At 28.2% G+C, this 5,000-nt stretch overlaps 1 non-coding gene across 1 annotated transcript; it reads left to right on the forward strand.

The window, feature by feature from the left end:
• The first annotated feature begins 672 nt into the window (after positions 1-672).
• Positions 673-760, forward strand: TRNAS-GCU (transfer RNA serine (anticodon GCU)). The gene has a single exon. It is a non-coding gene; the product is annotated as a tRNA-Ser (tRNA).
• The last annotated feature ends 4,240 nt before the right edge of the window (positions 761-5,000 follow it).

The raw sequence follows: 5,000 nt of genomic DNA on the forward strand, positions 1-5,000 counted from the left end.
GTTTTGATAGATAGGGTTCGACAAAAGAACTTAGTCATAACATAAAAATGGATTGTGCAAAAATCCATAGTTTTTTTTATTATTTATTCTAGTTATTCTAGTAAAATAAATGTAAATAAAAAGAAAGAGGAAGAAAAGAAAGAATCGAAATGATATTTGGATTCTATATCATAGGAACGGAAATAGTACTTCTTCTGCTTCTGATTGTTGATTCAATCCAATAACAAGATTTTTTTGTTACAACAAGTCAGATCGCAGAATCATAGAAAAAATTATTTATTTGAGTTGAAAATAAAAAAATGAGCCCGGCCGGGTCAGTACCCGGCCGGTCCGTGGAAATTGGAAATAAAAAAGTCCCTTTTGAGCGAAATCAAAATGAAATGGAATTACTGATAAAAGTTGTATATATTTATATTCTATATAATAAAATTAAGAATCTATAGATATATAGATTAATAATACCCTAATAAGATTAATAATACTCTAATATTAATATAAATAAATAAAAATTAATATAATTAATATATTAATATAAATAAATAAAAATATAAATAAATAAAAATCTATATAACAAAATAACAAAGGTCTATATAACAAAGGAAAGAGGGCTTTTTTCAAGCATTTCTTTTTGCGTGCTGTAACTGTAACATAGTAATTATCTTTTCTAAATTAGGAGAGATGGCTGAGTGGACTAAAGCGTCGGATTGCTAATCCGTTGTGCGAGTTATTCGTACCGAGGGTTCGAATCCCTCTCTTTCCATTTCGGTTTTTGACAGTGGAATAGATCAAATCCTAATACCATTTATAAAAATGAAGCAAGGAACTCTCCCTTTTTTATTCTTCCCGTCCAGGATTACCAGGATTACGTCCCGGATCATTAGATAGGAGTCCGAAGATGAAGAGAGAAACAAAGAATATCGTTGCGGTGTAAACAACGAATTTAAGATTACGCATTGTACAACCTCCCATAGAATTTTTTTGTAAAAAGAAGAGAATGGATTCTTCGTTTTTATTTTTCTATTTATATACGCAATTATACGCAATTTTTATTTTTCTATTTATATATATACGCAATTATACGCAATTTTTATTTTTCTATTTTTATACGAAAATAGATTCCTCGTTTTTATACTACATAGCCTATTTTGACACCAAGAAATAAAGTGATTTCTAGAATTTCTAGAAATCGAAAAGAATTTTCAGAAATTCATTTATAATAAGAGTTGAGTTTTTCATTACAAAAAAAAATTCTTTTATACCAACAATTATATATTGTGGCGGACTTTAATCCAAATAGGGTTCTTCGGCGAAAAAGGGTCAGAATGAGGAAATGGGATGATCCAGCTTTATCATGGCTATCCAAGAATTTCAATCTTTGAATTGAGGGTTCGGTTCGTTCATAGTGTTCATAGTGTAAGACTTATCTAATCTTTTCAATTGTTACAATTTTTTTTTCTTGAATAAATCATGAATTTTTCTAGGACAGTATTAAGGATCTCATCGAAAACTTACAGCAGCTTGCCAAACAAAGGCTAAGAGAAAAAAGAGAACAGGTATTACTGGCATAAAATCTACGATTGGATTCAAAAAAGCATAGGCCTCGGGCAATTTGGCGAATAAAAAACTACTCGAAAAAAGGGCAGAATTCAAACAGATACAGATCAAATTAAAGATATTAAGATTAAGCATAACAAAATTTTGTTCTTGGAGATAATTTTGATTGAGTTATTAATATGTTTTTTGATATAAGGAAAAAAATGAAGAAAGGAAAATAAGGCAGACTAAACAATACTTCTTTGAACTCACCCAATCAAAAAGCCTTCAATTCTTACAAGAGAATAGAAGAAATCATACTTTCATACAATATCTTAATTGAATTATATGTAATGATCAATAAATTCGGTTTAATTCTCTATCCATACGTGCCAAAATCCTAGCAAGAATCTAATCTATTCCATAGTTATTTGGAACTGGAATTGACGAACAGGGAATACCCATATTAGTGTTTAGTAGTTTCAAATAGAAATCTAAATGGGGCGTGGCCGAGTGGTAAGGCAACGGGTTTTGGTCCCGCTATTCGAAGGTTCGAATCCTTTCGTCCCAGAGCCTACTCTTTTTATATATCAGAATAACGATATCCGAATCTAAATTGCTCTTTTTTTTTTAACAACCTTCTTTCTAAGAGTCAAATATTGGAGAAAATGTGATTCTTGCTTTTGATTTTTAATGATTTCTTAAGATTGGCACTCGAAGAACTGTGAGATTGGCGAATCTATTCTATCGAGTTATTTGATCTATCGAGTTATTTGAAGATGCAAGGCAGATTCAAAAAGATTAGTTTATTTGTGTTATTTATAATATTCGTAATATTATTATTATTAATTATATTATTAATTTCTTATTAATTAGAATAGAAAAGCTTAATATTAATAAAAGTATAAAAAAATAAAAATATATTGTATTCATACAATATGGGTTAATTTGAATTCTTATTGAGGCTTTTTCTTCCTAAATTATCTATTTATTTCATATAGATTCATATAGAAGGAAATTGATTTCATATAGAAGGAAAAAGTATAGATAGATTACTATGTATCGACTGAACCAATGACTATTCATGATTCCATAATTGAATCAATGTTCCAAACTAGAGGAATGTTATGGTAAAACTTCGTTTGAAACGATGTGGTAGAAAGCAACGTGCGACTTGAAGGACATGATCGGCTGTGGATGTCAAAACCCACCACCTTCCATTATGTAGAAATGAAGGTGCTTTTGGCTCGACATCCTTTGTTCTGTTCTATTATAATCCGTCTTTTTGTTGGGTTGTAATGTAAATAGTACAGGATGGAGCTCGAAGAGAAACATCCATTTTTCAGGGGCAAGGATCTAGGGTTAATTAATGGAAATAAATAAGTTGGAACAACTTCGTAAGTCTATTTTTGATATAGAAATCGAAAAGCTCCGATTCAAACTATTTTCAAATCAAAAAGAAAAATTGTTGGAATTGGTAAAACTCTTTCGATCAAAAGTGTATAATGCGGGAATTAATCGTTCATATGATTCTTTGATAGAAAGAAAAAAAGAGAGAAAAAGGGGCATGTTGCTGCCATTTTTGAAATGATTAAATATCGCCGAAGTAATGTCTAAACCCAATGATTCAAGACAAAGATAAAGGATCCTAGAACAAGGAAATACCCTTTTCAATTGTCTCAACAACTAGATCAAAATGAAGAATCGAAATCGATTCTAAACGAGACAAACAAAAAAAGGGGTTAGAGACCACTCAATAAAAGAATGCCTAAGGATTTTTTTTTGAGCATTTTGAGAGTTATTTGACTTGAGTTATGAGAGTACGAATGCTTTTTTCTTCTTTTTTTTTGAAAAAAAAAAGACGGGTTTAAATGTCTAATTGATTTGCCGGGTTTATGGATCTTTTTGACATTCTAATTACATACATTATAATTCCATACATAGACATAACTTTTAATAGACATAACTTTTAATCATTTTTTTTTTTTTTTCTCGAGCCGTACGAGGAGAAAACTTCTTATACGTTTCTAGGGGGGGGGTATTATTTAACTACATCTATCCCAATGAGCCGTTTATCGAATCGTTGCAATTGATGTTCGATCCCGAAGAGAGGGAAGAGATCTTCGAAAAGTTGGTTTTTATGATCCGATAAATAATCAAACCCATTTGAATGTTCCCGCTATTCTCTATTTCCTTGAAAAAGGAGCTCAACCCACAGGAACTGTCCATGATATTTTAAAGAAGGCCGGGGTTTTTACGGAACTTAGTCTTAATCAAACAAAATTCAATTAATGAAATACAAAAAAGAGGGGGTGGATGACTCATATCTAGCTTTGTATAAATTTTTCTTTATAATTTCCTCCCCCCTCTTTTGTTTTATTCATACTTTTTTATTTATTATTCGTATTTCTTATTGCTTTGCTACTATAGAATACCGTGTTCTATAACAGATTTTATTGAGCTAATTTTATTGATATAAAATATAGAGAAAAAAGATCAATTGAATAAATGAAGTAATTGCATTTAAAAAAATAACATAAAATAAGATAAAAAAAAAAAAATAACATAAAATAAGATAAAAAAACAGAGAAAATAACAAGAAAAAATAACATATAAAAATAGAAAATATTAATAATAATTAATAATAAATAATAATAATTAATAATAAATAATTAATAATAAATATTATAATAATAAATATTATAATAATAAATATTATAATAATAAAAATAATAAATATTATAATAATAAATATTATTAATAATAAAAATAATAAATATTATAATAATAAATATTATTAATAATAAAAATAATAAATATTATAATAATAAATATTATTAATAATTAATAATAAAAAATACAATATAATAAAAAAAAAAAAAAAAATTGACTTAATTCTTTTTTTCATTGTATTTTTTTATAGTCTTTTTTATATTCTTTATTCTTTTCTCAACATTTATATTCAAAATTTACAATCATATTGACAACAGTGTATCGAACAAATATAATTCGATCGTAGATAAATAGATCTATTTATCCCCGCCCACAAGTTTGGCACTTCACTTCATTCAAATAATGGGTTCTTTCTTTGAATTTGTTGTGATACAAGAAGTTTTTTTTATTGTAATTGTATATTGTATTGAAAAAAAAAAAAAAAAATGGATAACAATGGAATGAATAAGACAGGAGGCGGTCCACAAATTTTCACTTATTCTATTTCTATGTTTTTATCTTAGAATTTCGTGTATTTTTATTTTATTCAAATTTTTGCTAATTTCATGTTTTGATTGCCTCGTGCAATTCCATTTTTTTTTTATTCCGATTTTTTTCGGGTTGCTAACTCAACGGTAGAGTACTCGGCTTTTAAGTGCGACTAGCATCTTTTACACATTTGTATGAAGAAAGGGATTCGTTCATACCATCGGTACAGTTTGTAAGACCACGACTGATCCTGAAAGGAGTGGATG

The sequence above is a fragment of the Durio zibethinus genome, unplaced genomic scaffold (genome assembly GCF_047325235.1).
Source record: "Durio zibethinus cultivar Kanyao isolate XHJ-2024 unplaced genomic scaffold, ASM4732523v1 HiC_scaffold_217, whole genome shotgun sequence".
Lineage (NCBI taxonomy): Eukaryota > Viridiplantae > Streptophyta > Magnoliopsida > Malvales > Malvaceae > Durio > Durio zibethinus.